The following is a 12,083-nucleotide window of genomic DNA, read 5'->3' on the forward strand; positions in this document are numbered from 1 at the left end:
GGTTTGAGAAGCGACCGGTATCACTAATTTTATGTTTATGGTTTATAATGGAAAAGCATCGCAGGGTTGTTCAGTTACGTCTCTCAAATCCTCCAGCGTCCGTGCATTTGCAGCAAAACGCCGTGTTTGCCCCGAAGATAATAGCACACCGTCATCAGGCCACAAATGGCCCATCGGAACCATCCGACCGCCGTGTCATCCTCAGTTGAGGATACGGATAGGAGGGGCGTGTGGTCAGCACACCACTCTCCCGGTCGTTACGATGGTTTTCCTTGACCGGAGCCGCTACTATTCGGTCGAGTAGCTCCTCATTTAGCACCACGAGGCTGAGTGCGCCCCGAAAAATGGCAACAGCACATGGCGGCCCGGATGGTGACCCATCCAATTGCCGGCCACGCCCGACAACGCTTAACTTCGGTGATCTGCCGGGAACCGGTGTATCCACTGCGGCAAGGCCGTTGCCGAATATAATAGCCTATGGGGTTAATTCGGAAGTCGAATTGGGTACTTCGCTTTATCTCTTTTCTGGGTTGTCGATCTCGCAGTGAATAATGCTTGAATTGTAAAAGTTCGCATTGTAATAATGTCTCTGCATAGCCGAGAGCTAACAGTGCAGAAATACGATTCTTAATATTACCTACTCGGCGTTGATTCCGAAATCGTCTTTTCGATGAATATTAATTGATTATTAGTCGTAGCCTCTATCCTAGTAACGAACCTAAGCAATGGAAATTGAATCAGTGAACTGCAGAACTAACGAACAGGTATTACGCTTTACTAAGCATTACACCTAATTTTCTGTCATACGATACACGTGATTAGAGATTACGGAATGATGGAAAGCGAGCTAGCATGCTCTACGAGGTGATGTTTAACGAACTGAGTAGACATGAAAAGGATAATATATATAACAGATGGAACGTACTCCTGAAACTACATTTACATAGAAAACACATAAAAATACTGGCTCCACACCAACAAGCGATCCATGCTGATTTAGGTTTTCCGTTATTTCCCTAAATCGCTCCAGGCAAATGCCGGGATGGTTCCTTTGAAAGTTCACGGCCGAGTTCCTTCCCCGTGCTTCCCTAATCCGATGAGACCGATGACCTCGCTGTCTGGTCTCTTCCCCCAAACAATGCAATCCAATCCAGTCCACTATGGGACTTAACAGCTCCTCAGCTCATCAGTCCCCTAGGACTTAGAACTACTTAAGCCTAACTAGCCTATGGATATCACACAAATCAATGCCCGAGGCGGGATTCGAACCTGCGACCGTAGCGGTCGCGCGGTTCCCGACTGAAGCGCCTACAACAGCTCGGCCACCCCGGCCGAGCCCAGGAAACCCAACATGGATGTGCTGCTATTACTCACACGGAAAACTTCGCACCGGAGATCACCACTTTTCATCGATAAGTGAGACATCAAAGGAAGATCGTGACTCACAGTGCAAAGAATCATAAGAATTAACTGGGCATATAAGACATGAAGCAGATCGTCACCGGTCAGACACCAAATTAGGTTTCATCTGAATCTACGTAAAAAGAAAAAAGTACTGGAATCGTGACTCGCGAGAATTCCTCACTGCTCCTGAAGACTGAATTTACTCGTTATATAGAAACCTATCTCAAAATGGCACAGAGCCCCGTCCAAACTTCACTACCTACTTTGTCACGTAGCAGCGACTGCTTGCTGCGGCTGGTCAACGGCCCGATAAATTCTCTAAACTGCCTCGTCTCTGCGTACAGAGAGCCTGACCGGTCATCAGGTTGCTTTAAGGGGCTCCGGAAAGGCTCAAAATCATGAAAAGTTCAATTTTTACTTTTTTGCGTTCTCTGAATCTGCAGACTATTACCTTTTAAGAGATATACAATTTACTCAATTCCGAAGAATACAACTATTTTTAAATTTTTTTTGAAATGTGTTCTACATGGGCGTGACCCACTGTGGCGCTGTGCGATATGTTAATTACCTTGGTGACGGTGATTCTAAAAGTTTCAAACATGTTCAAGGACTGAAGCCCTATGGTGATTATGTTGTAGTGCAGAAATTTGAGTGTATTGGACACGTACAGAAGCGAATGGGAACAAGACTTCGGCGACTGAAAGCTTCGTACAAAAAACAAAAACTCAGTGATGGTAAAGGGTTGGGTGGGAAGGGAAGGTTAACTGACAGTGTAATTGACAAAATACAGAACTATTATGGAATGGCTATTAGGCAAAATACACAAAGTGTCGACGAAATGAAGAAGGCTGTTTGGGCTCTTTTTTTTCATACTTCTTCAACCGATGAAAATCCCCAACATAGCTTGTGTCCCAAAGAAGAAGACAGTTGGTGTAAATATAACAAAGGATTGCTAACTGGTGAAGTGTACACTCATAAGCATAGTCTGCCTCATGCAATAATGGAGGTGATAAAACCTATTTTCAGAGACTTAGCAGCACCTGAACTGTTGAGAAAGTGTATTCACGGAAAAACTCAAAACCCCAATGAAAGTGTAAATAGGGTTATATGGTCGAGAATTCCCAAGACTGTATTTGTTGGAACAGAAACACTTCACTTTGGTGTGTATGATGCTGTTGCGACTTTCAATGATGGCAACATTGTAAGGTGCAAGGTATTTAGAAATATGGGAATGAAGATAGGTTCTAACATGGTACGAGCGATGCTTGCTTTAGACAAGGAACGCCTTCGGGCTGCAGACAGGGCTGTACAGAGTCTAGAAATACAAGCAACAGTAAACAGGAGGAGGAACAAGAGGAAGCTGGAGGAGGAGTTTGCAGAGGATGAAGATAATCCATCCTATGGACCTGGAATGCACTAAAAAGTTAATCCAATCTTTGTCGCTCGATTCCCAAAACTTTTATTTTCTCATACTAATTACATGTTTTCTATGGATCTTCCAAACATATTTGTTTAAAACTTTCAGTAAATGTTACATAGTACCTTCTGCATAATTTAACACAGCCTTTTTCCAAAAAACTGTATATTTATGAATATATAAATAAAAAATTGCAAAGAAAAGTTGTGAATTTTCATTACAATTGAAAAAAATCATCTTTAATAACTGAACAAAAGTTTTGTAAAATCCCTGTGTTAAGTTGTAGCCCATATTCCAATAAATAATCTGTAAAAAGTTCATCTTCCTACCTCAAATACTTTGTGAGGAAAGATGTAATTTATAAGCGTTATTTTAACATTGCAAGTATAGGGCGTTCCGGAGCCCCTTAATGTTCAGAAAGAGCAGGCGTCTCCTCCAGACAGAAGACAGCACCACGAAACACGTGTTCCTTTCGGCCTAAAATGTTTGAAGACGGCGTCCCAACGCTTGGATTCGAAACGGTCGACCGCGCTGACTCACGCCAGGGGACGGCGGTCGCGTCTGACGACAGAGTGGTGCGACAACCTGTCGCCCTCCGAGCTGGCCTCGGAAATAACACTCAGGTGCCTTGCCAGGCCCCTACTGCAAAGCTAATCACTAGTTTCTACTTGAATTTGCCTCACTGAATGCATTCGCTATTACACACTCATTCATTCAAAATGAGCGATCATCGTTGTTTGAGACAGAGCGCTATGCACGAGTCATATTAATAAGACCACCGCCTATGTTCAACATCAACACACAGTACCAGAGATTTAGTGTGTGTGTGTGTGTGTGTGTGTGTGTGTGTGTGTGTCGTCGTCGTCGTAATACGTAAACAGAGGGATTTATCTAACGTCCAAACAGCCAAAAGTGGAAGCATATTCGAAAGGGCCGTCTGTAAACTGTTCGCGTGCTGTCGTGGTTAAAGTATATCGTGCACTGCAAAATGGAGCTGTTCAAAACCGGCGCTGCAGCGACTGTGGCGGAGGTAAACGGACGAACAGGCGGGCAACTGTTGAGCCAAGGGGGACAAATGGGCCACCTACTGTGCCCCCTCAACGACCGTTCAGCGACCACAGCTGCTGTATGGGTCTCCGTCTGCGACACAGCTTGTAGCCATCACATCCTCCCTACACTCCATGAATGAGGTCTTCAGGGCCTCCTCCCGGTTTTTATCGCCAGTCCCTGTCCGCCTGTCGTTCAGAGTCCGGGTTGGCATCAATATTAGCTCTCTGCGGACCCAGGAGAATGCCCTTCTAGTGTTCTACAGCGCTCAGTGTTGTAAGCCCTTTTCCGATCGCTATTAATGGATTTGTGGCCTACGGTGGACCGTTGGTCATCTCTGCTCTGTATGTGGATAATTTCCACTCAGTGGCCTCTGCAGAACGGCAGCTCCAGGGCGCCACCCAGCGCGCTTCGACGTGGGCACTCTCGTACGGCTTTCAGTTCTCTCTGCTTAAGTCGAGAGTGGCGCATTTCTGTCGCCGAACTGCAGCCCGTTCTGATCTGGAGCTCTACCTCAATATGTAACACCTGACTGTACTCCGTCAGTTTCGTTCCCTGGGTCTTGTTTTGAGAACAACTTAACTGGGTTGCCACCATATCCGTCATCTGAAAGTTGGCTGTTTTCGTTAACCTAGTATCCTTCACTTCCCTGCCCACACGTCTTGGGTTGCAGATCGTTCGACCGTTCTCCACCTTTACTGTCCACATGGAATGGCTGTCAAATTTATGGGTCAGCTTCCCTCTCCATTACCTTCCCCCAGGAAGGTAGGAGACGTGATACTGGCAGAACTGAAGCTGTCAGAGCGCTTCATGGATCGTGCTTGGGTAGCTCAGTCGATAGAGCACTTGCCCGCGGAGGGCAAACGTCAGGAGTTCGAGTCACAGTTTTAATCTACCAAGAAGTTTCATATCAACGCACACTCTGCTGCTGAGTGAAAATTTCATTCTGGGAACATCAGTAAGAAATTCACAAAGGAAATTACTGCATAATTTAATTAGATCTAACCATGAACAGCAGTGACCATATTCATACTTCAAGATCTACAGGAATCCTAAAACCATAGATATGATAATATCGCCCAATTCTCGACACTCAGTGACCCATAAGCCCTTCATTCAGTGAGTGTAAACAGCTTCCAAATGGAATTACATGCAATCACACAGCATCAGACAATGGCTATCAGCCTACCTAAGAGGACTCTATAACGCACAAAAGGCAGAAACAACAGATATATTCTCTTATTAACCCTGTCCATAACCCACCACTTCAAGAACGCAGTAATTGGTGCACAGTTACGTACTTAGGAAAAGTCTTTCTGGGCGCATCCAGAAAGCTTTGTATGCGCAACACTGTTGGACACTTTTTGGCCAAAGATAAAGTCAGCACTCTAGCTTCGGAAAGGAATGGAATATATAAAATTACCTTATCTTAGAAGAAAGATTAAGGAAAGGCAAACCTACGTTTCTAGCATTTGTAGACTTGGAGAAGGCTTTTGACAATGTTGACTGGAATACTCTCTTTCAAATTCTAAAGGTGGCAGGGGTAAAATACAGGGAGCGAAAGGCTATTTACAATTTGTACAGAAACCAGATGGCAGTTATAAGAGTCGAGGGACATGAAAGAGAAGCAGTGGTTGGGAAGGGAGTAAGACAGGGTTGTAGCCTCTCCCCGATGTTATTCAATCTGTATATTGAGCAAGCAGTAAAGGAAACAAAAGAAAAATTCGGAGTAGGTATTAAAATCCATGGAGAAGAAATAAAAACTTTGAGGTTCGCCGATGACATTGTAATTCTGTCAGAGACAGCAAAGGACTTGGAAGAGCAGTTGAACGGAATGGATGGTGTCTTGAAAGGAGGATATAAGATGAACATCAACGAAAAGCAAAACGAGGATAATGGAATGTAGTCGAAATAAGTCGGGTGATGTTGAGGGTATTAGATTAGGAAATGAGACACTTAAAGTAGTAAAGGAGTTTTGCTATTTGGGGAGCAAAATAACTGATGATGGTCGAAGTAGAGAGGATATAAAATGTAGACTGGCAATGGCAAGGAAAGCGTTTCTGAAGAAGAGAAATTTGTTAACATCGAATATAGATTTAAATGTCAGGAAGTTATTTCTGAAAGTATTTGTATGGAGTGTAGCCACGTATGGAAGTGAAACATGGACGGTAAATAGTTTGGACAAGAAGAGAATAGAAGCTTTCGAAATGTGGTGCTACAGAAGAATGCTGAAGATTAGATGGGTAGATCACATAACTAATGAGGAAGTATTGAATAGGATTGGGGAGAAGAGAAGTTTGTGGCACAACTTGACCAGAAGAAGAGATCGGTTGGTAGGACATGTTCTGAGGCATGAAGGGATCACCAATTTAGTATTGGAGGGCAGCGTGGAGGGTAAAAATCGTAGGGGGAGACCAAGAGATGAATACACTAAGCAGATTCAGAAGGATGTAGGTTGCAGTAGGTACTGGGAGATGAAGAAACTTGCACAGGATAGAGTAGCATGGAGAGCTGCATCAAACCAGTCTCAGGACTGAAGACCACAACAACAACAACAACCTGAAATTATGGCGAATTGTATGTAGGTCAGTCTAGCAGAGCAGTATGTCCCGCTTCAAGGAACACCACAAAATTTGGAAACTTCGAAAGGGAGACGCTACATTGGATACCACCTGCTTAGAGACGGCTATGGTTACGAGGTGAAACATGAAGTATTTCACCACATTCATAAAGGAAGGAAGATAAACTATCTTTAAGTAATGAAAATTAATAAACATGTCCATCAATTCAAACTTGAAACACCAGACAGAGTTCCCTAACTCGCTACTTCTAACTGCAGATATTGCTCATAATCTCATCCAAGCCGTATTGTAAATTACTCCTCTTACTCACATACCCCATTTTCCTTTATTTCAGTTACTATAACTTCTCTCGTTTTGACAAAAAAGTTCTGTACTATGATCTCAGCTGTTTCACTCACCTGCTTAATGTCACTATTATACACTCCTGGAAATTGAAATAAGAACACCGTGAATTCATTGTCCCAGGAAGGGGAAACTTTATTGACACATTCCTGGGGTCAGATACATCACGTGATCACACTGACAGAACCACAGGCACATAGACACAGGCAACAGAGCATGCACAATGTCGGCACTAGTACAGTGTATATCCACCTTTCGCAGCAATGCAGGCTGCTATTCTCCCATGGAGACGATCGTAGAGATGCTGGATGTAGTCCTGTGGAACGGCTTGCCATGCCATTTCCACCTGGCGCCTCAGTTGGACCAGCGTTCGTGCTGGACGTGCAGACCGCGTGAGACGACGCTTCATCCAGTCCCAAACATGCTCAATGGGGGACAGATCCGGAGATCTTGCTGGCCAGGGTAGTTGACTTACACCTTCTAGAGCACGTTGGGTGGCACGGGATACATGCGGACGTGCATTGTCCTGTTGGAACAGCAAGTTCCCTTGCCGGTCTAGGAATGGTAGAACGATGGGTTCGATGACGGTTTGGATGTACCGTGCACTATTCAGTGTCCCCTCGACGATCACCAGTGGTGTACGGCCAGTGTAGGAGATCGCTCCCCACACCATGATGCCGGGTGTTGGCCCTGTGTGCCTCGGTCGTATGCAGTCCTGATTGTGGCGCTCACCTGCACGGTGCCAAACACGCATACGACCATCATTGGCACCAAGGCAGAGGCGACTCTCATCGCTGAAGACGACACGTCTCCATTCGTCCCTCCATTCACACCTGCCGCGACACCACTGGAGGCGGGCTGCACGCTGTTGGGGCGTGAGCGGAAGACGGCCTAACGGTGTGCGGGACCGTAGCCCAGCTTCATGGAGACGGTTGCGAATGGTCCTCGCCTATACCCCAGGAGCAACAGTGTCCCTAATTTGCTGGGAAGTGGCGGTGCGGTCCCTTACTGCACTGCGTAGGATCCTACGGTCTTGGCGTGCATCCGTGCGGCGCTGCGGTCCGGTCCCAGGTCGACGGGGACGTGCACCTTCCGCCGACCACTGGCGACAACATCGATGTACTGTGGAGACCTCACGCCCCACGTGTTGAGCAATTCGGCGGTACGTCCACCCGGCCTCCCGCATGCCCACTATACGCCCTCGCTCAAAGTCCGTCAACTGCACATACGGTTCTCGTCCACGCTGTCGCAGCATGCTACCAGTGTTAAAGACTGCGATGGAGCTCCGTATGCCACGGCAAACTGGCTGACACTGACGGCGGCGGTGCACAAATGCTGCGCAGCTAGCGCCATTCGACGGCCAACACCGCGGTTCCTGGTGTGTCCGCTGTGCCGTGCGTGTGATCATTGCTTGTACAGCCCTCTCGCAGTGTCCGGAGCAAGTATGGTGGGTCTGACACACCGGTGTCAATGTGTTCTTTTTTCCATTTCCAGGAGTGTATCTTAACAGTTTGTAATTTATGACCTATTATAGACAATATTATTTTGTTCAGCCACATATTCGGAATGTGTAAAGTTTGTTGTTAAACTATTTCCTTATACGTATAACTGTATTAATGGGTCTATAGTTAAATACGTAGTTAATGTGTCAAATATTTTATCTTAGTTTGTCTTACATCGCATTTATACTGAAATTCTCTCCCTTCTTTTAGTCCTAATTCTGACATTAAAACTTTTCATTTCTAGAAACGGAGATACTTTACAGATGCACTAGTTTAAAACCTTCGGTAGAACAACATTTCATACCACTACATACTTAAGTTTGTATCCTATGGCGTAACATCCGAAAACGGGTTCGTGTAAGAAATCGTAAATACTGTGGAACATTACACCAGTGTTGTGTGTGTTTCGTTCGTAGTAAATACTTCCTGTGTCAATGTATAATACCGTCTAAGGAATAAAGGCTATCGAGAGATATACAACGTGGGCAGAAACAATCAGTAAGGGTATTGCAGGTTGGGTTGTATTGAGAAATGGATGTCAAGAAAAGAATTCGATAGTTTACACATTTCACCAGCTAATTAGCTACAAAGTTACCTAGTCGGGCTACTGCGCGCGCTATTTCAGGCGGTCTGCCAGAGACGGTGTCGCCAAGCATGGTTTTCCTTTCGTTTGCCAAAATCAAACATGAGCGATACAAAAACTGGACATGAGACAGTAGTAAACATCTAACCGAGCCAAAGACTAAGCTGTCTCGTGCGCTATCATCTACGCTAAGAGAAAATCTGACATTAATTGTATGTGAGCGGTCGCTTGTATTTGCCTGTTTCGCTAAATTCAGTGGCGCAACATATCGAATTTCTTTGTTAACAGTTACTTTCTAGCATAACCTACACTGCAACACCATTATAAGCTTTCCAGACCGGAGCCTCTGGATCGCGGAGTCGCGGGTTCGATTTCCGGCCGGGTCGGGTATTTCCTTCACGCGGGGACTGGGTTATTGTGTTGTGCTTATCAACTAGTCCTCGTTCAGGAAAATGGCGAGACTGGAAAGTGAAAAGATTGGGAATTTGTTCGGGTGCCGATTAGCACGCCGTTGAGCACCCCACAAACCAAAATCATCATCATGACCCTCTGGCCGCCCCGTCTGTTAAATACGCACTCCAGTGTAAACAAAACACAGTGAGACCTCAGTTTCATACGTAAATGCTGTCTGGAGTTAATGTACCGCACCATCCTTTATGCATTTCACTGTGTTTTTAATTAATAGCGTTCATATAGCACTCGCGATATGGGTACGGTATATAAAGAAAAAGTAGAGAAAATGATAAAGTATGGAGATTATCAGATATCCAGTCTTCCGCCACATTATGAGCTGTTGAGACTTTTCTTGTTGCAAGTCTATGGAAAGCCGAAAAAAATAATGCATTAATGTGAAAATGTAGGTGTATAATATCTACAAAAATGATTGTCGACAAATAAATACTGAGAATATTGAGACAACCTTGCTTCGTATTAACTGCACACAGAATTATTTCCCTTCATCATCTCGACTGATAATGCACCGTAGTGTCCACGGAAGTCTTAGCCATTATCAATACATACAACAGTTCTCAGTGTTTCTCAACACACGCCGACCTTCTGAGTGACAGGTGTAGGATCAAACAGCTTCTATATTTCATCAAAGTTACGTACTCTGTGCGCCGAGTACTTGCACACGTGTACATTTGATGGGAGCCATAGCGAGGAGGGAGGACGGTCAATAAGTGAAAATCGGTGTTCACTCCAGAGCGCTAACAACTAGACAGCCGCTGCATCGCTCAAAAGCAATCAAACGCCGGGACGTCTGCCGTGGCGCACCTAACGGAGTGATATTTCTGCTGGTACATCACTGGCTTTCCATTTGCTCTCATGGAGAATGCAGCGGACATTACGAACGTCCGAGTGTGGCTACCGCCTACGGGCTACCGTGAATACACACGCAGCGAGCCCGCTCCCAGCGCGCCTTGTGCAAGTGCAGTGTGTCACTGGAATATTACATTACGTGCCAGTCTCCGGCGAGGATAGAGCGGTGCGTAAATAGCAACAACCATGCAGGCTTCTTCTATCGCGATCCTTTTTCCTGACAAACGTATCGGTAGAACATATGATAAGTACAATATGCTTTCGAAATACGGGACATTTAGATAACGGATTCCTCGACTATAAATATGAGTAAATAGTCTGCCTGACAAGTGTAGCACTCGCAATAAAAGGTCAGACGTCAATGTAACTTCATGTGGCAATTCTCTGTGACGGACGGAACACCTTGAGGATGCAGTAGTAATGCTCGTGTATAGAGTTCTGATAATGCCTGATACGGTACATAAAGAGCGTGAGCAGCGAAAGATATTGAGTGATAACTGTGAAGGAGAAGGAGATGCCGTTTATTTGTGTGAGACACAGCTATCGACACCTCGCATAAGAGTATGAAAGTGGGCACTTCTACGGGTGTTGTCTCGTCTAGAGGTCCCATTTTTACCTTATTTTCTACATTTGTTTTTGAACTGAAATCAAAGTATAAGTCAAACAATGCTTGTATCCTTTCGCTCATCCAACTTTTACCTGCATTAAAAAATTTTTGTCCCAAATCATTAATAGGTGGTTAAAAAAAAGTGCTACCGAAGATCATAATGCACGCCTGCACCGGTAGAGAGGTGGACCTAGTTCATGTAACCGTGTGGTCTAAAACAAACCTGACCAAAATTTTTTTAAAATATGAGTGTAGCAATGGTCAGAACCTCTGAAAAGTCGAAAAAATTTTATTTTTGTCACAAACGGCGGCTATTTGAATAAAAGCAAAGGCATATAAAAGGAGAGGCATATAAAAAATCGATATTTTGAAAACACTTTAACTTTTAGACGTTGCGAAGGAGCATCTCTCATTTCTTATTCCTGTATCTTCATCTCTTCCTTCACCCACCACTGCATTCCAGTCCCCCATGATGATAACGCAGGCATTTCTATTTTCTTTCTGGATGAGTTCTTGTATTTTCTCATTGTATTCCTCCACTTCCTCATCTCTGTGCTGGCTGGTTGGCATTATACATGTATTAATACCAAATCTTTTGAACTAACCATCAGTCGTATCATCATCAGTCTTCCATCAATATATTGTACCTTCATTACCTTATTTTTCAACTTTTGCCCTATCAATATTCCTACTCCGTTTTACCACTCTTGATTTTCCCTGATTAAAAGAGTTTATAATCTCCACTTTCTACCTCCCCATTCTCTCCTCATCTCATTTCACACAAACCGAGGGCATCTAATCTGTTTCTTTTCATCTCATCTTTTGCATTCTCTAGCTTTCCTGCTTGCAGAAGTGTCCTCACATTCCATGTTCCAATCCGTATCTTTCCTCCCTTCAGTGTCCTTTTCTGCCTTTCAAATATGTCTACTCTCAAAGTATTCCCCTCCCGGAGATCCGAATGAGGGGAAGTTTTAACACCGGAATCTTTCACATGTAGAGACATACCATGTACTGCTTGGGAATGTAATGTGGTAGTTTCCTGTTACTTTCCACATAGGCAGTAGGATGCCCAGCCTAAAGTCAGCCGCTCACCATGAGTCAGACGCTGTCTGTAGCCGCCCCTCTGGGATTCAGTCACCACTTGTACTCTTTCTGTACCCAAAGAGAAAAGGTGCCTCTTCAGCCAGCTCCGCCGTACCGAAGCCCATCTTCTCCGCCTTCGTTGCCGTTGAGGCCTTCACCGTATCCCTGGCAAGGGGCGCTCACGAGGTACTATCGC

At 44.8% G+C, this 12,083-nt stretch overlaps 1 pseudogene; it reads right to left on the reverse strand.

The window, feature by feature from the left end:
- Positions 1-345: 345 nt before the first annotated feature.
- Positions 346-463, reverse strand: LOC126093838 (5S ribosomal RNA; annotated as a pseudogene).
- Positions 464-12,083: the final 11,620 nt, after the last annotated feature.

This window comes from Schistocerca cancellata, chromosome 7 (assembly GCF_023864275.1).
Source record: "Schistocerca cancellata isolate TAMUIC-IGC-003103 chromosome 7, iqSchCanc2.1, whole genome shotgun sequence".
Taxonomy (NCBI): Eukaryota; Metazoa; Arthropoda; class Insecta; order Orthoptera; family Acrididae; genus Schistocerca; species Schistocerca cancellata.